Consider the following 23,055-nt stretch of genomic DNA (forward strand, 5'->3'; position numbering starts at 1 on the left):
ATCCAGCTTCTGGGAGAGAATTTGTAGCCTGTGTATAGAGAGGCTCAGTCTGGATGGTTGTGGTAATGTCCCTTCTGGCCTTGGAATCTGTGAGTCTATGAATTCCTTGTTCATTATCTTTCTTCCTGGGCCATGGGAGAACAGGAACCTCTGCATTGTCCTCAATGTGCTCACAAGGCTTGCAGCTTTGCATTAAGACGGCGGGTATAATATAATCTCATGTTTCAGGGCTTCAGACAGTCACTTGCAGGAATCGGGAAGGAATTCTTTTTCTTGATGCATACTTAGATAGAGATGTTGTGGGTTTTTTGGTTTTGTTTAAACCTTCCTCTAAAGATGGGACCAGTGCTTTGAAGTGGTATAGAGAATAATTTCACTTGGATACATGACAGTTTTGCTTACATGCTCAGGGTCACACTCATTGCCCGATTCAGGGTCGGGAAGGAATTCCCCCCCAGGTCAAATTGGCAGGAACTTCTAAGTTTTGTTTTCTTTCCTTTCTCTGCAGCATGATGTGTGACCATGTGTCTGGAATGGCCTATGACTGTGAGTGCGAACCTCAGGGCAGACTCTCAAAGAGCAGGGCAGACACCCCAAGCTGGTTGTATATTCTAGAGTTAGATTTCACCTACCCAGTAAAAAGTGTGAGCTCCTAAAGCCCTATAACAGTCTACTATGGAGTCAGACTGGAATGCGCAAGGGGACTATCTTGCTACCCAGGCAAGATGGACTATGTTATAAATCACAACATCATCCAGGTTACTCCCAGTCCCAAAGGACCGGTTACTTGTACTCAGATCTCAAATCAAAGATAATGCCAGTACCCAATCCTGTAATTAACTAAGGATAATTAAGAAAAGAAATGTTACTTACAAGGTTAAAACAGGAAACACACAAATGTGTTAGTCTTAGATTTACAAAGGTGATATATAGACCTGCTTATTACAGAACCTTATGTCCTTTAAGGCTGACCCATGCCAAGTACTATGGGGATCTAGTGCTTATGTTTAGGAATCTTTGGCCCTCAGAGTTCAGACAGCATAAAGAGACCAAGTTTCAACTTGTCAGGGATTTTTATCTCCTTCATCCCAGAACCCAAGCGGATGGGATGAATTCATGCTCAGGCTTCCATTTCCTGGGGGGAGCGAGGAATGCAATCAACAAGATTTCTGTCCTTTGATACTACACAATGCCTGATTTGCCTTCAGTGGGCCATCTTATGCGCAGGGTGAGCACTTTATCTTAATTAATGCTGCTTTTCCTGTTTGCATTGTACACCTCTGTAATTCTGTAACTCAAGTGCTCAACATAACTTAATATCATGGACAAAGATATGATGAGCAGAATTAATACGTGCAGCATTCTTCAAGCATTCCATGAAGTCTAAATACAGTACATCCTTATAACAGTATTTTATACTTACCCACAGGTAAGCCAGACTGGTTTCCAGCTATGCACTTGTCAGTGTTAATGAGGCCTGGGGCCTTGGCATGAGCTGATCTGCCCGCATCACAATCTGGGCATGTCATCTAATCAATTCCCTGTCATTGTGGGAGCCTCGGACATTGTTGGCAGTGTGGTTTCTCCTGTTGTGTGCCACAGGCAGAGAACAGTTTAGTCTTCAGAGGACTAAAATACTTTAGTTAGACTAAAGTAATTGGGTTTAATATAGGGTATCTGTATGAAATGTAATGCCCTGTGATATACAGGGGATTAGACTAGATGACATAATGTTCCTGTCTGGCCTTAAATTCGATGAATGGTATAATGTGTTGGTAACAGAGACATGGACTCTTTTTTTTATTATTATTATTATTATTATTATTTTATTACTAGTTTTGTATTGGCAAGTCACTTTAATGAATGCAAATAGGTGGCTTGCTGTGGATAATGTTCTACATTTAGGCACAGCTCTAAGCAATGGCTGTGCCACCTCCGGGATAGTGCTGGGAAGCATGTTGCCTTACAGATAACCCTCTCAGTCACAATGTCTCCGTACCCGCTCCTTGCCTTGGGGGAAAGGAGGAACTTATACCAACAGTAACTGCTAATTACAGCAATCCCTTCCCACCTGCTCAGCTCAGCAGCACAGATCCCATTCACTGGTGGAGTACACAGGCATTCAGTGCTCACTTAACCCTGTGTGCCAGAATTCTTGGTCTGGGTAGCTCATGCAGAGGCATAGGGCTTGTTTACGCTGGCAATTTACAGCACTGAATCTTTCTGGCTCAGGGGTGTGAAAAAACACCCCCCTGAGCATAGCAAGTTTCAGTGCTGTAAAGCGCCAGTATAGACAGTGCACCAGCGCTGGGAGCTGCGCTCCTAGTGGAGGTGTGGTGGGCTTTTTTTGTTCTTTTAAGAGCACTGAGAGAGCTCTCTCCCAGTGCTCTGCTGCGACCACACAAGCCACGTTAGCGTTGCCAGTGTAGACTAGCCCTTTAAGGTTTTTTGTTTTTGTGTGATCACACAAAGATACTGTGCTGGCATGTTGAGACCTGCTGCCCATCTGCTAATCTGTTGGTGCTATTGTGAAGAATTGAGACTCTTCCTCTCCTACTGAACAGTCAAAATATAGGACTTTGATCTGTTTATCATAGGGTTATCTTCTGGGATTATTAGTAACATCATATCTGCAACATAGATGGAATTTAATTCAACACAAGGTTATTTAAGTTACAGACTCTGTTCTCACACTAGTGTAACTTTGCTAAGTTGGAAGTAATTCCATCAACGACAGTAAGAAAGATCAGACTTGGTCTGCGAGTGGGGTGGCTTTGTTGTTTGTTTAAATCAGTGTGATTTCCCCCACCCCACTGGAAAAGCTGTTTCTTTTGTAGCACCAAGGGCCTCCCGCTGAGAGTGGGGTTCTGCCCAAACATGCAGTAAGACAAGTTTGAAAACTAAGTAGACAAGGCAGAGACAAAAGGCTGAAGGGGGAAAAAACAGTGAAGTGACTTGCCCATGGTCTCACAGCAGGTTAGTGGCAGACTCAGGATTAGAACTGAGTTGTTCTGGCACGCAGGCCAGTACCTCACATACTAAACCATACTGCTCCCCCAGCATACAAGGATTCTTTTCTGGCTGACTTTCTTGTTGTCTCTGTTTTGATGTTGGCACAGCAAAGGCAAACAGATGCCAGGAAGAGGGCAGAACACTGACCAATAACCTTGTCATAGAGAAGGTAAATAACAAAGCTAAACGAATAAATGGAGCTCAGCAAAGAAAGTGGCTCTGTGACACAGCAAAAAGGTGTTTGCTGGTGCTGGGTTCTCAGAACCACAAAGAGGCAGCAGGTTTGGTTGATAAAAGCATTTTTAAATGTGGGGTGGAAAGAAAACAAGTCAACCTGCAGCACTAAATCTCATGGAGAGGAGTCCAACTGTGAGCAAATGGGCAGGGGTGGGGGAAGCAGGCCATTAAATTCTCTGGCTTTACTGGGTCAGTGGACACTGAACTTTGGCTCAGCTTCAACCCATGAGGAAGTCAATGGGAAATGCCTGATGTCTTCAGAGAAAACAAGGAAGCAGGCTGAATTATTTCTGCAACCATCACCAGTATCCTACTGTCCTTTGTAGTTAAGCCTTCAAATGATTTCCTGGTTTGAAGGCTTCTTCTAGCCAGGAACTAAGAGCTTTAGGATTAAAGGTGATAATTGTAAAATACTATTTGATTACATTAGTAATCTATAGTCTGAGAGACCTGTGCCTAGAATATTTTCCCTCTGTAGATTCCCAAATATACCAGTGAAATGCTCTCTGCCTTGAGCTTGTTCTCGTGGCTTTACTGCATATTTTTAGAGAGAAGTTAATAAACTATTTAAACATGAGGGTGATGCAGTGTGTAGGAGTGGGAATAAGGCTGCTTTTCCCCCCCTTAACTGAAGTACAATGCTGGGGAAGGGGGGGAATGTAAAGCATTTTTTTTAAACAGGACAGCTTGTTTCTAAAACATTTCTGAGGAGGAGACATGGCTGTGCAGAAGAGTAAGCCCTTCTGAGTTCTTTTCCCTTGAAGGGACTTTGTTCACTTGACCTTGTCCAGTAATGAATGCAACTGCTCCTGTGGAGGTAGAAAACTGCCTACTGCAGACACAGAGGCTAGAATTTGTTATCTGGTGTTTGAATGCTGGAAGCCCTTGCTTCAGTGCAAGCAAAGCATTTAAGGGTAGGAATCCTGGGACCATACTGGGGCCCATAATATAGTGAAATCACCGCAAGTGGGTGCGGGGTGTATGGAGAAAAAGAAATGCTGAACCACACAAGGGAGGGCCCCTGGTAGAAGGAGGACCCACTCCATAGGAGTGAAAGACTGTGGCTGGACCATGGATAGAAGGACAGCTCACAGTTTCATAAACTCTGCAGATCCACAGAGAGAATTGTCCTAATCACTGGGTGTACCTCTGTATCCCCTTCCAGTCTAGATTCTCAGTGTGTTGCAAATGTGAAGTAATTAGGGTTGCCAACTCTGATTAAAGCTATTCCGGGAGATTCTCTTCTCCCCCCCCCCAGCATGATATAATGTAATTTTCTTAAAATAGCCTATTAAAATCTCCTAGTTGCCTTCAATAGTCAACGGGAGATGAATGCCGATTCCAGGAGACTCCAGGCCAATCCTGGCAACCCCAGAAGTAACTCTGCCTCAACCCCTTGCACCCCATCCCTGAGCTCACTAATACCTTGTGAGATACGTGTGCATTGTCCCCATCATACAGACATAAAATTGAAGTACAGCAAGGCTGGATTACTTGCCTAAGGTCATAAGTCCAGGTTTCCTGATTCACATTCCTGCTTTAACTAAGACCACCATTATCTGGGGATGGAAGGAGAGTAGCAGGCAAATGTGGTGGTGGTGGGAGCAGGGGATAGTCTTATTTCTAATTTGAAAACAAATTAAATCATTTTAAAGAGCACTTTTTGACAAAAATAAAACCAATTATCAGGGGATTTCACATTTGGTGGTGAATATTTTGGACAGCGCCATCCACTGGCAGCCAACAGATAAGATGTTTTCTGTTTATCTCCAGTGGCAAAGGCCTATATTCTCAGAGCAGAAGGTCATAGTGGGTTCTATCTCTGATACCACATGTTTGTGGTTTAGCTGATGATGACGGTGTTGTTTTGTTCAGTTTGTGGCCCTGAATCATTTCAGCACCTAATCTAATTTTGGAAGGGTAGCTCTCAAATCTACTAAATGATTCCTAATATTCACACTCCCCACCAATTGACCTTAAGCTAACTAGTCTATAACGGCTTCCTGGCTTTCCCTAAATTATGGCACTGCTCTTACCACTCCTTAGACCTTGGCAATTTAACTTGGCCTTGGAAAACAATTCTAATGAATTGCTCTGAGTGGTGAAAATGAATATACTAAAAGACATAGTGGGCGAGGTAATATCTCTTATTGGATCAACTTCTGCTGATGAATGAGACAAGTTTCCAACAGAAGTTGGTCCCATAAAAGATATTACCTCCTCCACCTTGTGTGTCTCTCTCATATTCTGAAACCGATATATCTACAACAACACTGCATGTGGGAAAAGACAGTAAGCAAAAATAGAAGTAACCACTTGGTGTCACTCTTTTCAAGCTGTTAAAGGTGCATAAGATGGAAAAACAGAGAAAGCTGTCGTCTTGGTTTTTTTTTTTCCAGCAGGTATCTTGTTGAATAAATTTGTAGTAGAGTTGACTAGGAAGCGTTCAGCCTGTTACACATCCAGCCCTCCTCTGCTTCTGATTTGAAATGAGTATACTATAGAACAGTTCTTAATACCGTTTCTTTGATGCTAATTTTAGATACCTGTATTACACTAGACAGTCTAAGTTTCTACCCCATCCTCAGCCGACCATGTAGTCAGGTTAATATAGTGTTCAAACTCTCTCTCTCTGGGGTTTGGCTTCATTGGTAACTCAAATCACAGCTAGCTAGCTATTTATATATTTGTTTATATTTATATTGTGGTAACACACACTTAAGAGCGCCAATCATGGACCAGGGCCCCACAAACCTAGAACAAAGACGCTCCCTGACCCAAGAGCTTAAACTTATTCTTTCAATAACATCTTCTTCTTGAGATTGGCCATCCCTACAACTTCATTTCTGTACTTCCTCTCTCCTAGGTATCTAGAGGCCAGGCTTGCAAAGGTATTTAGGTGCCTACAGATGCAGATAAAGCCTAGTGGGGTTTTCAGAAGTGCCTAAGGAGTTAGGTATCTAAGCACCTTTGCAAATTTGGCCCTTAAGTCTCTCTGTTTCAAGAAAGCCGCTTTAGTTCCATCCTAAATATACAGGAGATCAAACTTCAGTGGCTTTATGCAGGTTTCTTATACCTGCTGAAAGAGTTGCCCCTGTTTCTTATACACACTGTAGTAGTGATGTAGGATTTTTAAAACATACTGGCTCATTTATGTAGTAACTTGATGTACAAGGAGAACTTTTTGTGAGAAAGCACAGTTCTAGAAGCTTTTCATGACTCATTCATTCTCTCTCTCTCTTATGCATGCATGCACACACAGATATAAGACTATAGTATAACAGGGAAAAATAGTAACTACTACTTATGGAGAGCTGTAAATGATCTGCAGAAACTTCTGATCAGTTTTAATTTATTTATTTTCTTACTGAAATCATAAACCAAGCCAGTCCTTTAATAGGAACACAATCACCATAAAGCCAAGCATCACAATAATTTAAATGAGGACTTAGGATGGGAAGCAGGGGAACCTATTTGTTTTACCTGTCAATGGAAGTACTTCATAAAGGCCTGAGGTGTTCTCTGTGGTCTTGACTCAATGGGCTAGTTGTCTGTGTTAGCCTCAGTAAACAAAATCCTACAAACTTCTGCCCTGGATTTTGCTGAATTGCCAAATCCAAAGATTTAAAAAAATCATGACTATAAAACATAATGAATTTTGGATTTTTGTCTTGCTTTTTGTGTTTGAGCCTTAAGGATTCCTGTTTTCAAGCTTTTTCTCCAAACTACAAGGGCTAGAAATTTACTGCTTCTCTTAAGTGCAAGCTAAGTCTCATGTAATCACGTGATTCCAGTAGCTGGGACTTCAAGACAAAAATCCAGATAAGAGTAGGCAACATTATATTTAGGTTTTCAATTTATTTGGCCCTAAAGAAGCAGAGTTCTGAGAGTGTATAACAAACAGAGCTTGTCAAAATTTTTCTCTCTAGAAGGTTGTTTATCAAAAGAAAAAAGTCCTTAATGTCAATTTTTCAGGAAACATTTCATTTTTGAATTTTGAAACAATCAATTTTCCACATTTTTGTGACACTTTTCACAGTATTTGTAACGTTTTAATCAGTCACTTTCAAAACGGTGGCAGAAATTTTTTGTTTACTATACACCATATTTTCTTATAGAAGAAAATTGGGTGTTTAACTGGCTGTTCTAGTAACTAAAAAAACTTGTAAATGATTTTGGAAAAACTTGGTAAAAATGTTAATATACGAAATCACAATTTTGTGAAGAGTCAGTTTTGTACCCTGTGAAGTCTAAACAATTTCACATAACACTTTGAGATAGTTTTACCATTTTCTGACTAGCTTGATTTTATAAATGTTTTGACCGTAATTGCTCTCTAAGGAGGTCGGATGTCTTATAGCCTTGGAAATGGAATAGAAGCTTTCTATTACTAGACCACTAATTCAGATTCACACTGGGTACAATTTTTCAGAAGCACCTAAGTCTCATTTCCAAAAAAGTGTCCTTGAGACTCAGGAGTACAAGATCAATTGACTTTCATTGAGATTTAAGCTCCTTATTGCCCAAACTCCCTTTTGAAAATGAGATGTAGGCTCCTAAATCACATAAGTGTTTTGAAAATTTTACCCTAGATCAAAAGAGATTGAAAGTTGCTAACATCTAATACCTGTTTGGGCAACTCCATACACAGCTTTACCAAGAAAATGCACACTCCCCCAAGGGAAAATATTTTAGAGTGAGATATTTCCCCTTGTAAGTTTGACCCTTGGCCATCTTGGCTTGTTTGTGAATGTTTAATGTTTTTCTTGCTGGTATCTGATTTACTTCCTCTCTCCCCCTACTCCCACCCCTGAAGTCTGTGTTCATGCCATTGTGATTTAGCACTAGCACAAATGGAGAGGAAAAATCCCTCTCCCATACCCTTAGCTGAGATTGAAGGACTAGTGACTTCATGGGAAAGCCTAATCTCTTGAGCCCAGGTTTGCAAATCAAGAAGTCAAATTAATCCTGTAAACGGGCAATTACACCTGAAGTGAGGGGGCTGTATCTGCTTATACTTGACTCAGAAGGCTTCATACTTTAGGACAGTGTTTCCCAATCAGTGTGCTGTGGCACACCAGTATGCTGTCAGGCTCAAACAGACGTGCTGTGGAGCTTTTTTTGAAAAGCTACATGGGAGAACAAAAAAACCCTTCCTTTGTATTTTAATTAGTGTTGGAACCAGATCGCATTCTGTACCTTGCTCTCTGGGACTAGGTGCCTTTCAAATATTATGCATGTATCACATTCCATCCCCCAAAGCCAGGGTAAAACAGCAAATCTGAATCCTGTGGAATGGGGGCAAGGGAGGGGGAAGGAAATGGAGGGAAGCTGCCTTCTGATTGGCCATCTGCCTCACTGCCCCAACTCCTCCAGGGGCAGAGCAACCAATCAGAACTCAATCTCCCTCCCCTCCTGTGAACAACAGGTGGTCTCCTCTGCCCTCCAGCAGCTGGTGGGGGTGGGGAAAGAGCCCCTGGAGCTGGCCCCCAGCCTGGAAGAAGAGTGGGGACCTTGCTGCAGCTCCACAGGGTTGGGAGGGGGAAGAACCTCAGGAGCAGAGGTGAGGTGTAGGGGCTGAACTTGTGTGGGGGCTGGATGTGGGGTGGGCAGGCAGAACTGGTGGGGTAAGGGAACTGGGGGCACAGAACTGAGGTGGAGAGGCTAGACTGGTGGAGGGTGAGGACAGAATTGATGGGAGCTGGGGGGCAGAATTGACTTGGGCACAGGATTGATTTGGAGGTTGGGGGCAGAATTCACTGCTGGGCAGGGGACAGACAGATGTGGGGGTGAGGACCCCTGCAGCAGAGGCCAAAATCCTCATACCCAATACCAAAAAAGTATTATCCCTTTGGTTCCCCAAAACATGTGGTTATTTACAATCTCCTGATTCGTTGGAGTCAGACTCATTTATTTTTTTGATCTCTTGAGGTTAGCAATACTCAAGTGTGACTTAATTATATTGCGTTTAAAAACAGCAGAGAGAGTGTTAAACATGCATGACAAGACTATTCTGGGAATGAGAAGAAACGATTTAACTATTAATTGCTTGTCATCCTAAAATATTATTCTCAAGTGCATGTCATTCTCCACTGAGCATGTTTTTGTCCAGAGTTCTTATATTTAGCTTTAATATTTAGTTTCCACTTTTGACAATATTAATTCTGGCACAAAAGACAGATCATGATCTAATGTTAGATTCCATGGTGGTGTAAGCAGTGTCAGGATGAGCTCCACCCTGACACCTGGTGGTGAGGTGTGGCAAGTTGTGGGGGAAAAAAAACTTCAGGGGCTGATCTCATTTGCATAGGCACACCCACCCCGCCTAGACTGAGGCCATAGCTGCCCAAATGGTCACTTCAGCTGCTGTGGGATCCCCAGTGTCTGTTATTGGGGCAGGAAGAATAAATTGTTATTACCCTGATTATGGGAACTGTGCTTGGAACTGAACTTGGCCTTTTGCTATGATGGAGGGACTCACTATCAACTAAGTAGCACTCGCTAGGCAAGGGTCATGGGTTCCAAAACTGTGTGAATTGAGAGAGACTTGAGACAGGTATTAGTACCTGGTGGTGTGGGCCCCTTTGTGAGGGCCTGAAGCACCAATTGCACCTCTGTCTCTCTCCACTGTGGAATGTCAGAGCTAATTTTGGGTCTATTAAGAGTCTTGCTACAGGTACTGTGCTGCATTCACTTTGGCCTTAAGGTGCACCAGCACTAAGGCCCCCACTACTCTGAGCTGAAATCACTAAGAGCTGAAATCACTGAGCACTGTGTCAAGTAGTGGGGAGCCGGAAGATCTAGAGTGCAGCGGTGTGTTCGTGAGACGGCGAGCTGTGCGGAGTGGAGCCGTCTGTGAGACAGCGGTGTGTGCGTGAGACGGCGAGCTGTGCGGAGTGGAGCCGTCTGTGAGACAGCGGTGTGTGCGTGAGACGGCGAGCTGTGCAGAGCTGTTTGTGAGACGGCGAGCTGTGCAGAGCGGAGCCATTCATGAGACAGCGAGCTGAGCAGAGCTGTTCTTGAGACAGCAAGCGGTGCAGAGCAGAGCCGGTCATGGTGGAGTGGAGCCGTTCGTGAGACAGCGGTGTGTTCATGAGACGGCGAGCTGAGCAGAGCTGTTCGTGAGATGGCGAGCGGTGCAGAGCGGAGCCGGTCGTGGTGGAGCAGAGCCGTTCGTGAGACAGCGTAGCAGAGCAGAGCCCTGTGGGGCAGTCAGCTTCAGGACACGTAAGGTGCCCCTTGCCCCTTTTCCCCACACACAGGCACATTTTAGCCAGACTGGGGAGTAACACTATGCAGATGAACTTTTGAACTCTGGGGCTGGACTTTTTGGACTTTGGGTGATTTGTGGATTGCTGGACTCAAGAGACGTTTGGGTGCTGGGACTCAAGAACCTGAGGGAAAGGGGCATGCCCCAATTTGCTTGGGGTGGTTTTTTTTGCTCATGGGTTGTGTTATGAATCCTGTTGGTGGTGTTTCCCCAACATAATGCCACATTGTTTCTCTCTGTTGTTAAAAGGCTTTTTGCTACACTCAGACTATGTGCTTGCGAGAGGGGAAGTATTGCCTCTTGGAGGCGCCCAGCGGGGGTGGTATATATTTGTCCCAGGTCACTGGGTGGGGGCTCGAGCCGGTTTGCATTGTGTTATTGGAATGGATCCCCTAGATATTGAACCCGGCCCTTGTTGCTGCCAACTCTGATGGGCAGAAGGGTTACAGTGGTTTGTTTGTTCATTTATTTATTTTTATTTTAACTTGCTTAGCCTCATCCTAGATTGGCTCATGAATATTCATGAGTTCATTTGGAGACAATATGGTAGTGTGCCTCAAAATAATTAAAGGTATCAAGATGTGCTGTGGCAGAGAACAGGTTGGGAACCACTGCTTTAGGGTGCTTATCCTCGCCGAAACCAAACTCTGAACCTCTTGAGCTTCACCTCTGTCTAGTCTGGGCAGTGAGACCCCATTTGAGTCTAACTATTGGAAAAGGGGGAGATGCCTCAACCAACTTAGTCATCTGCATATGAGAGAGGTGGTCCAAGCTGGATTCAGCCATCTGCTTGCTGAGTTGTCTTCATGTTCCCCCACCTTCAGCTGGCAGCTTGGTGCAGAGAGGTACAGGACTGTGATTGTCAGGAAATAGGCAGTGCCTGTTTCAGGGATAGGCACTGTGGGCAGCTTCCTAGGGCACCAACTTGAGGACAGTGGGCTACTTGTAGCTGGTTGCCAGGCAAGGGCTTGGGTTTGTTCTTCAGGCTGTGGGTTTGAGAAGAGGACCTGCAGTATGGGCTCTCGTGCTGTGCTGGGGCTAGTTTGGAAGGGTGGTGGACTGGAATTTCTTCACCTTGCTCCATGGCTGGGGTCCCTAAACCTGATGGAGTGGGAGCAACGTTTATTTTTTTTTTTTTTGCCTAGGACACTAATCTCTTGAAGTGGTCTTAGGGAATGGTCTGTCATAACACTGCTAGCTTCGGGGGAAATGAAACTGGCAATATCCATCCATCCAGTTATAATATTTATAGGGTTCCAATCACCAGTAGCAAGGTGCCAAATTGTGCATGTGTGTGTAATTTATTTCTCTGGTTTTTTTTTTTTTGCTGCTTTTTGAGACTTCTAATCTTAACCTTGGACACAGCAGAGGGAGGTAGAGACAACAGTAGCAAGTTTTATCTGCAGAAGAACATCTTACCACTGGGTGGTGCTGTAGTCCATAGTACCACACAGTCTATTTGTGCTGTGTAGGAGTCAAACTATTCAGCCTAATAAAAGCTTTAGGTCAAGCACCAAATAATAAAGAATAGTAACTAGAGCGATATATATTGCTAGTGGGAAGCAGTGGTAAGTCGTAGAAAATCACATGTATTCTTAAAGGGGCTGTCTCTGTTTTTGAGCATCAGATTTTAGAAAGCCCATGTTCAAATTCTGCCAAGGTTGATTCTGTTTTTGAGGTAGAGAAATGAAGTCCGTTGCAGTTTGATGCTCTCAGTTGGGGGCATTAATGATCCCAGGCCATGTTTTGTAACAGTAGGAAACTTACCCCAGTGCCCTTGACTACACTTCTGTTCCCTTCCCTCCAACCCATGCAAGTGTGCTGTAGGCTGGTTGTTCGCTACTCTACACTCCAGAGGGGGCTGCATTGAAGTCAGACTGCATGAAGTACCCCTGAGGAGATAAAATATTATGGGTGCTCCCTTCCATCTTCCTCTTCTCACTGTTCGTGCCAGCAGTGATGACAAATCTGTGAATGAAATCCACTTTGCTGTATTTCTGTAGATTCAGCTAGTGTGTGTGGTGGTTTTCCAGGAAGGGTGGGTTTTTCAACCTGCCCTTATAACTGGGCCTACGCTCTTGCACGTGCAAATATTTGAGCCTGCAATTAAGGTCAGGTGGATGTTTGTCCCGCACTGGTTTCACATGTCAGTGACTGGAACATCTCTGGCCTACAATAAATGATGGGTGCACACAGAAATAGGGCCACATTTCTTGAGAGGTTTGTAGCGCACATGTGTGTGGATGCAGCCATCAGCGTGTACAATGTCTTGAGCTGCATGTGCAGTGATGATAATGCATGTGAATCATAGAACTGGAAGGGACCTCGAGAGGTTATCTAGTCCAGTCCCCAGCACTTAAGGCAGGACTAAGTATTATCTAGACATCCCTGACAGGTGTTTGTCCAACCTGCTCTTAAAAAATCCCCAATGATGGAGATTCCACAACCTCCCTAGGCAATTTATGCCTGTACTTAACCACTCTGACAGTTAAGAAGTTTTTCCTAATGTCCAACCTAAACTACCCTTGCTGCAATTTAAGCCCATTGCTTCTTGTCCTATTCTCAGAGGTTAAGAAAAACAATTTTTCTTCCTCCTACTTGAAAACTGTTATGTCCCCTCTCAGTCTTCTCTTCTCCAGACTAAACTAACCCAATTTTTTTCAGTCTTCCCTCATAGGTCATGTTTTCCAGACCATCAATCACTTCTCTGGACTTTCTACAATTTGTCCACATCATTCCTGAAATGTGGCACCCAGAACTGGACACAATACTCCAGCTGAGGCCTAATCAGCGCAGAGAAGAGCAGAATAATTACTTCTCATGTCTTGCTTACAAGACTCCTGCTAATACATCCCAGAATGATGGTTGGTTTTGTTTTTTTTTGTTTTTTGCAACAGCATTACACTGACTCATATTTAGCTTGTGATCCACTATGACCCCCAGACCCCTTCCTAGGCAGTCCTTTTCCATTTTGTATGTGTGCAACTGATTGTTCCTTCCTAAGTGGAGTACTCTGCATTTGTCCTTATTGAATTTCATCCTCTTTATTTCAGACCATTTCTCCAGTTTGTCCAGATCATTTTGAATTTTAATCCTATCCTCCAAAGCACTTGCAATCCCTCCCAGGTTGGTATCGTCCACAAACTTTATAAGTGTACTCTTTAAATCATTGATGAAGATATTGAACAGAACCGGACTGAGAACCAATCTCTGCAGGACCCCACTCATTATGCCCTTCCAGCATGACTGTGAAGAGTAGAGTTGGTGTATGAGAATAAAGATGTCACCATAACAGGATCCTAACTTAATTGCACCCATCTTTCTTGTATAGATGGCCAGCTGCCTAGGACAAGGGAGCAGGTGGCTCTGTCTCTTGGAGAATTTTTGGAGTGTGGTTCTTGCACCACTCTTTCCCCCCCATTATTTCCCCTCCTGAGTCTAGTTTGACCTTCCCTTTAGTCCAAGAAGGGCTGGATGTGGCTCCTTTTGAGTCTCACACCTCTGGGTTGGCAGGAGGTAGACTCACTCAAGAGCAATGTGTAATGCTCTCCCCCACATTCCTCCCAGCAGCTGTGGGTGCTCCTCCATACTATGTAGTCCAATTACCCCACTCCAGGATCTAAGCAGGAATCCTTGGTGCCAAAGATTTTTAATTCTATTCCTAATAGATCTAGCTTTAACAGTTTGGTGAATAGGCAAGCGGAGCAATGCTGTTGCAATGAAAAGAAATGTCAGCCCTCGCTTAGCTTCACTCATTGCTGCCTGCCAGGAACCAGTCTTCTCCCTGGGATCTGTATAACTGTGGCTGAATGCATCACCTGGATCTTATCAACTCAAACACTTCAGAATTCAGGCAAAGAAGCCAAAGTCAATTTTTGCTCACTGTTTAAACCTAAAAATAAACAGAGCAAGAGACAGGAACAGTTGAGGCTGGGGAGAGGCAGGGGATAAGTAGTGGGGGTCGAGGGTGTATTGCTAAGCTCCATACTGGTTTAGGTTTAAAGTCTCTGGAGGATCAACTCACCACCTAAACAGGTCGTGGTGAAGTTATGCAATACAGAGCTGTTGTGGGGGAGAGTGGCAGGCAGGCTGCTGGCCAACATACAGGGGCAGATGTTCTATCAGACCTTAAGGGGCACATGTTCCAACAGCTGGTATAAAGCCACCAAGATACAGCCAGAAGAAATTAGGTAACACAGTTGTATCCAGCTCTGACTCCACCGGGCCTGAAAACATAACTCTGAAGTATACAAAGCGTGAACTGAACTTCTAAGATTATCTGCTACAAACATTCAAAAAACTAAACTCACCCTGCCCCCTCTACCAAGTCTGCTCAGCCTTCAGTACTCGCAAGCTCCTGGAGTCTTCTGGGCCACTAGTCACCTCCATCCCAATCCCCCAGCACTCTCTTTACCCTTAGGGCTCTCTGAGCTATTGCCTCAAACTACCACTGAGCTCTCTACTACTTGAAGGGACTCTTCTGGATTTCCCCCCTCCCCCCACCATTGACTGACAGCATCCCATTTACAATGCCCCCCACCCCACTCTGATAGCTGATGAAGCAGCTGACTTCCTCCCCAACTCCTGACCAGTGTAGTGCATACTCATCTGAGCAATCAGGCCAGCTCAGAATTAGGATTTCAAACAGAGATAGTAATATTTCATCGGCTTAAAAAATTTTTCATTCAGTCAGTTAGCTCCTTGTTTATCATGTAATTGTTTATAAAAGCTTCAGTGGCTAATCCCTTCTGGACAAATTTTGCCATTTAGCTATTGGTTTGTGATAGTGGTGATTCAGAGCTGCATTGCCCCAAGAGAGCTCCAAGAAGGACTGTGCCTCAAGAGATGCAATCCCTCCCCAGCTCTGTAGCACATGCGCAAAGTATGTATTTTGCGGCATCATCCCTTATGATGGTGCAGCCTGTCCCTAAGTCTGCTCTGTGGTCAAGCAAGGGAGATTGAGGGTAGGTGCAGTTGCTATACCTCCTGTCTTCAGAATCTTGATGACTTAGAGAATTCATCTGAAATAAACAAGGTGAAAGTCAATAAAGAAAAGCACTTTGGAAGGAAAAACCACATGCACAAATACAAACCAGCAAATAACTGGCTTGGCTGCAATACTGCCAAAGAAGGTCTAATGTCTATAGTGGATCACATGGCTGTTGTGAGAATGGCACGTCATTCTGGAGTCCACAGGTGCCGGCTTTCTCATTCTTCTCTCCCCCCCCCCCCCCCCCGCCTCGGGATACTTGACCCCCTGCTCTGCCCTAGGCCTTGCCGCCCCTCCCTTTCCCTGAGCATGCTCTGCCCTCGCTCTGCATCTTCCTGCCCCCACTCCCTCCCCCAGCACCTCCTGCCTGCTGCTGAACAGCTGATCCTCTGTGGGCAGTGCCCACCAGCGGGCAGGAGGAGCTGATTGGCGGGGCCTGCCGGCAGGTGCTGAGCACCCCTTATCCAGCCCTGGAGCACCCATGGTGTCGGCACCTATGCTGGAGTGTGTTAATAGGACTGTCCTGTGTAAGACCATAGGAGGCAATTATTCTGTTCTATTGGACAGTGGTGAGGCCTCAGCTAGAATACTATGTCCAGGTTTGGGAACTGCTCTGAAGAATGATGTGGACAAATGGGAGAGAATCCAGAGGAGAGTAACTAACAAATAAGAGGCTTAGAAAACATCACCTGTAAAGAAAGATTTAAAAAATTGGTCATCTTACTTCTAGAGAAGAGGCTGTTGAAGGAGGACCTGATAAGTGTTCCATAGGTGGTAATAGATTGTTATAAAGAGGGTAGAGATCAACTTTACTTGTCCACCAAAGGTAGGACAAGAAGTAATCTGCTTAGTTTGCAGCAAGGGAGATTAGAGTAGATATTAGGCAATGCTTTTGAACTATAAGGATAATTTAAGCACTGGAACAAGGTCTCTAAGGAGGTTGTGGAATCACAACCCTTCAAGGTGTTAAGAACAGGTTAGATAAAACACCTGTCAGGGATTGTCTAGGGGTATACTTAAGCCTGCCTCATACAGGGAGCTGGGAGAAATGGGCTAAATGATAGGAAGAGCCCTTGAAGGGTGGGGATTCCACAACCTCCTTAGAGACCTTCTGAGGTCTCTTCTAGCCCTACATTTCTGAGTCTGATTCTTTGTCCCCTTTGGGATGGCTCATGCTCCCAGGGATGCTAGGAGGGAGCAGTCAATGCACTTCCTGAGCATAAGAGCTGCAACTGTACCTGGCCTCTGCCTGGGGAGTGCAGAGTTCCCCAGGAAGGCTGTAATGGGATGTGGTGGGACTCTCTCTCTACTGTTTAAGAGCTGTTGAACCTGTCTATTTTATTTGCTTATTATGAAATATAAACCTCTTATTGAAACTCCTGGGTCTTTCTATTACAATTCCCCAGCCTCTGAAGAGCACAATAGTTGGGTCAGCTCATCCCTAGTATTTCAAATGGGAGCAGTATTGAATTTTTATCCCAGGCTGCAACTTAGTGAGCTTTCCAGTCCAATCTGCTCTGATCCTTCTGATCTTTTTCTTTCTTCCTGTTTTTGGGTACTATTTTGATTTCCCCCCTCCCCCTTTTCAAATATCCATTCTATGCTCCCATTAGAATACTTTCAGATCTAAGATCTGTGCAATGTTCAGATACAGCCTTTTGTGAAGCAAGAAATAGCACAAAACACACTAGTCTAACTTTTCCAGAGGCTTCTAAATCTAACTGACATGGAAATTTTATTTTATGGCACTTGCCCTAAAAAGGTATATAAAACACCGAGGTGTCAAGTCCCCAAACCACACACAGACCTCACAAATGAGGTCATATAAATGCTGCATGAGCAGTATTAATGAGCACCCATGTGTTGTCCAGGAGCAGCCAGATTCCTCCTCCTCCTCCTCCTTCAGATTGCTATTGCTAGGAGTATAAAGAATATGTGTAGCCATTATTGCTGGATTAGGGACATGTGCATAAGGCATGCAGACCAATACCTCACATCTAGTTCCTGCTTTTCCAGAGGTTTTGGAGGAAGCCAGAATAGGGGCGGGAAACTTTGCTGGTGTGTACCCTACACGGCAGGCAGCCACAGTTTGACTTCATATTTGTAATACCCTAGTTAGATGTCACCTAAAATTTGGCGTTGTCATTTATTGAGGCTTGGTCTATACCACATACTTTGATATAACTACATCGCTCAGGGGTGTGGAAAAATCCACACCCCTGAGCGATGTAGTTATACCGACCTAACCCCCCTATGTAGACAGCGCTATGTTGGCTGGAAAGCTTCTCCTGACAACATATCTATTGGCTCTCACAGAGGTGGAGTTATTAAATCAACAGGAGGGCTCTTGCTCTCTCCCATCAGTTTAGAGCATCTTCACCAGACACAATAAAGTGGCTTAGCTGAACCAGTGTAATGTAATCTGTTCTGATGTAAATTTGTAGTGTAGACCTTCCCTTAGTCAAAATGCATGATTAAACTATGTTAATAGATTTTCAGTCCCTAAGTATTTTTCCTGTGTTCAGTAACAAACATTTTGTGCCTGATTAGTTAGGCATGCAGATGCATGTGAATCAATTTTGCATATATAGTTACCAAGGTTGTTCAAATAAATCTGTAAGCTGCATGGGCACATGGCTAACAAGGCAATAAGCAAGGACATGTGCCAGGCTATCACAGAAGATGTGGAGCAGAATCACACAATTTGCATGTGCAGGCATGGTAAGAAGGAGGGGGCAGGTATGTGCACATTTTTCCCAATCAAGCCAAACATGCAAATGTGTGTGCAAATCAGTCTGTCTGGCCATGGCATTAATAAAAGAGGACACGGTGTCTGAATCACTTATGAATGCTTCCTGCTAGAAGATTAAATTGGAAGATCTCTTTATTTTTAAATGTGGGAAGCTTTGTGCAGAAGCAATGAATGAATCTGTGGCATTTCTTTGTATTTTATTATTCCTGTTCACATTGGATAAAAACAGGAGGAAGTTTAGCCAAAATAATTTACTCTGATTACTGAGAAAAGTCACTTATAAACATAACGGCTTTTACAAAATGATGAAGCATTCCACTCCTTTCTGCCCGGAGATCAGTGTGAGTAGGTCACTGTAACCTCTTTGAAGAGCAGGTCTGAATGACAACAAAATTAATATGTATTTTAGGGCCCACTTCTGCAAACCCTTATTCACATGAGTGATAAAGAAAAGAACCAGAAAACAACCCTATAATCATGTAAAGCTAGGCTTCTGTCTTTTTTCTATGCTTAGCTGAACAGGAAGAGATATCACAAAGTATGTTGAACCAAGCTATAAAAGCTCTACTTTGTTCTGGGCTTCGCCATATTCCTCTGTGTAGGAATTGGTGAGCCCTTCAGCTGTCGTACTTGCTAGCATTAAAGAGCATTAAAGAGTCTCATTTTATCTAAGAGTCCTGACTGTGTGTGTTTGGCTAATACAGAAGTCCAGGGAAGGCTACCCTCCCAACCCTAGACAGGAGAGAAACCCTTTTTCCCTAACATGAGTAGTCTCTGCTCACAGTGGGAATCACTTCAGGATAGGTCTGTACTTTCCTCTGGAGCAGGGAAAAGGGTCAAGGCACCTGTCAGAGTAGACAATGCAATGAAATGGCAGCATCAGAAGAGAAATCAGTACTAGAGGATCAACATTCTGCCCGCATCCTTTGGGATTACAATTACAGACTTGAAAGTGCCGGGGCAGTTCATATGTGAACTGATCAAGCTTAAGGTATTTTGCAAAGATTTTGTCCCTTTGTGGTTTTAAGCAGTTTCATAGTAAAGGAGTTTCACTTGCTACCAATTTCACCTGCTTCTGCGAAACACTGAAGTATGTGCTTAACATTACTCACGTGACTAATCCCCTTGAGTTATGTATGTCCTTAAGTGTTGTTGAATTAGGTGGGAGAGGTGTCACAATCCTGAAAATCTGTCTGTATTTATTTTAAAATGTAGGAAGTGATACAGTACTGTGAAAGTTCTCCTAGACACTATCTGCCATGCTTTTCTATTACACATTAGGGTATGTTACATTTGCTAGACTTCGCAGTTAAAGGTGCTATAAAATAAAAACTGAAGGCAGACTGGCTTGTGTTTCTTCACATCGTGGTTCTAGTGATTTGACTACTGTGCAGTCCTAGTATACGACAATATAATCTAATTCCCCGCCAGATTTACTATTGGTGGTGAACTCTATCAAGTTTATTGACCTGAAAAGGTACGTGAGGCACAAATCTGTCCAAATGTTAGAACTGTATATCTGGATCCTTTTTGAGCAGTTCCCATAGAGCATCTTTCAGTCAATGAAACCAAAGTGCTTAACAAACATTAATCTTTGTGCTGAAGAAGAATTCCAAGGGATCGTCTGAGATCCTTCCAGAATCCGTCTTCCTTTGCTCATGGGACAGGAAGTGAACACCTGGCTAGAGAAGTGGTGGAGGGTTTTGGTTTTTGTGGAACATTGGTTCACCGTTTATGGGGAGAAGGGGCTGTATAGTTTGGATGGCCTCCACCTCAGTAGACAGGGGATCAATCTTCTCATTGAAGGCTGGCTAGAGTGGTCAGAAGGGTGTTTACCTCTCCCCTTTTTTCTTATTAGTTTAAGATATGAGCACTTGGCACAAAATGGAGAAGTTGAGAACAAAATTTAATCAAAAACCAAGGGGCACAAAGAGAAGAAATTCTTTTATTGGATACTCACCATGCAAGTAGCCTGGGTTCCAAACAAGGGAAACTGAAATTGCTCATTTCATGAGCATAAATTTGATTTAGTTGGTATCACTGAAACTTAATGGGATCGTTCCCATGACTGGAATGTCCTAATCAATGGCTATAATCTATTTAGGAAGGATTCAGTGGGCAAAAGGGGAGAGGGAGCAGCACGCTGTCAAAAATGGCATTACCTGTTTCCAAGTCACTGATAACTCAGAAGAAAATGATAAAGCACAAGATGGGGCAGGGGTATTAGTTGGTGTTTGCTACAGGACACCGGATCACACTGGGGACCAGGGTGATCAGCTTCTTATGCACCTACCTATAATATGTAGGGGGAAAAGCTGTGTGGTTGTGGAGGACTTCAATTTGAGTGACGCATGCTAGAGGTCTCATGCTGCCAGTACTAAAACATCCGTGGGATTTCTAAATAGTAGATGACAATTTCCTAATTCCAAGCAGTGTATCCAACACAGGGGAATTCTATAGTAGACCTTGTCTTGACAGATAAAGAGGAATTGATCACAGAACTAAAAATTAATGGTAACTTTAGGTATAAGTGATCATGATTTGATCACATTATAAATGTGATCAAGCAAAAAAGTCCAGACCAGTGATACTGGTCTTTAAAAGGTCCAGTTTTCACAAAGATGAAAACAATTGGGCCAAATCAGCCAGAAGGAAGAATTAATCAGAAATTTGAATAATTAGGAATACTTACTACTTGTCTAGAAAGCCACAATAAGGAAGGCCATATTGGTTTAAAAAAAAACCAAAAACACACTGCTTGGTTTAGAAGTGAAGAGAAGGTAGCTATAAAAACTGAAAGAAAGGGGAAGCTGATAGTAATGAATATAATTCAGAAGTTAGGAATTGTAGAAAATTGATAAGGGAAGCAAAGGGAGAGCACAGGGAGAAATCTATGGCCAGAAGACTTAAGGAGTGGTGTGTGTGGTTTGTTTTGTTTTAAATATATTAGGAACATAAAGAATCTTGACAATAGTATCGGTCCATTACTAGATAGAAATGGGAAATTATTTACTGAAGAATTCTACCTTTTCTGCAGTAATATTTCTGTTCTGCATTTGGGGAAAAAACCAGAATACATACAGCAGCTGCTAAAGTTAGACTCTTTTTAAAATCAGGAGGTCCAGATCACTTCCATCCAATTTTGAAAGAGGTGGGTGAGGAAATCTCTGGGCCGTAACGTTGATGTTCAGTAAGTTTTGGAACGCTGGGGAAGTTCCAGAAGACTGGAGGAAAGCTAATGTGCTCATATTTAAAAATGGTAAATGGGATGATCTAGGTAATTATAGGCCTGTCAGTCTGACATCAGTCCCGGGTAAATTAATGGAGTGGCTGATATGGGACTTGATTGATCAAGAAACAAATGAAGGTAATATAATTAATGCGAATCAACATGGATTTATGGAAAATAGAGCCTGTCTAACTTGATGTGATAGCATTTTTTTTTATTATATGTTTAGTTGATAAAGGGGAGTGTTGATGTAATATACTTTGACTTGGTACCACATGGCATTTTGATTAGGACTGTCTATTAATCACAGTTAACTCATGCAATTAACTCAAAATTAACCATGACTAAAAAAATTAATTGCACTGTTAAACAATAGAATGCCACTTGAAATTTATTAAATATTTTGGATGGTTTTTCTCCACTTTCAAATATTTGATTTCAATTTACAACACAAAGTGTACAGTGCTCACTTTATATTTTTATTACAAATATTTGCATTGTAAAAATGATAAAAGAAATACTGTTTTTCAATTCACCTCACATAAGTACTGTAGTGCAATCTCTTTATCGTGAAAGTGCAACTTAAAAACAATACAAAATTAATATGGCACACATTAAATGCATTACAAGCTGGCTAATTGATAAGTCTCAATGTAATTTGAAATAGGGGAATCATCATAGAGCAGGTGTGTTTCTAGTGGAGTGCTGCAGCGATTGGTTCTTGGCCCTACACTATTTAAAATTTCTTAATGAGCTAGAAGAAAACATAAAATCCTCATTGAAGGTTTGCACATGACCCCAATTAAAGAAGTAGAAAATAATGAAGACATGTCACTGATACATTGTGATATGGATTGTTTGGTAAAGTGGGTCTAAACAAACAATATGTTTTTTTAATATAGCTAATGGTATACATCTAGGAACAAATAATGTAGGCCATACTTACAGGATGGGGGATCCTGTCCTTAGGAAGTAGTGACTCTGAAAAAGAAGTGGGGGATCATGGTGGACAATCAGCTGAACATGAGCTCCCAGTGTGATGCTGTGGCCAAAAGAGTTAATGCAATCCTTAGATGCTTAAGCAGGGGCATCTCAAGTAGGAGTAGCTTATTTTACCTCTGTATTTTGCACTGGTGTGACTGCTGCTGGAATACTGTGTCCAGTACTGGTGTCTACAATTCACAGAGGATATGGAAAAACTGAAGAGGGTTCAGAGAAGAGCCACAAGAATGATAATTATGAGGAAAATATACCTTATAACAGACTCAAGGAGCTCAATCTACTTATCTTAACAAAGAGAAGGATAAAGGGTGATCAAGATACCCTTTAAACGTACCTACATGTGGAACAAATTCGATAATGGGCTTTCAGTCTAGCTGAGACAAGTATAATATGATACAATGACTGGAAGTTGAGTCTAGACAAATTCTGACTGAAAGTTAGGTGTGCATTTTTAATAGCGAGTAATTAACCATTGGAACAACTGTCCAAAGTCATGGTGGATTCTCTATCACTGAACTTTTAAATCAAGATTGGATGTTATTCTAACAGACCTGCTCTAGGAA

This window comes from Natator depressus, chromosome 13, assembly GCF_965152275.1.
Source record: "Natator depressus isolate rNatDep1 chromosome 13, rNatDep2.hap1, whole genome shotgun sequence".
Classification (NCBI taxonomy): domain Eukaryota; kingdom Metazoa; phylum Chordata; order Testudines; family Cheloniidae; genus Natator; species Natator depressus.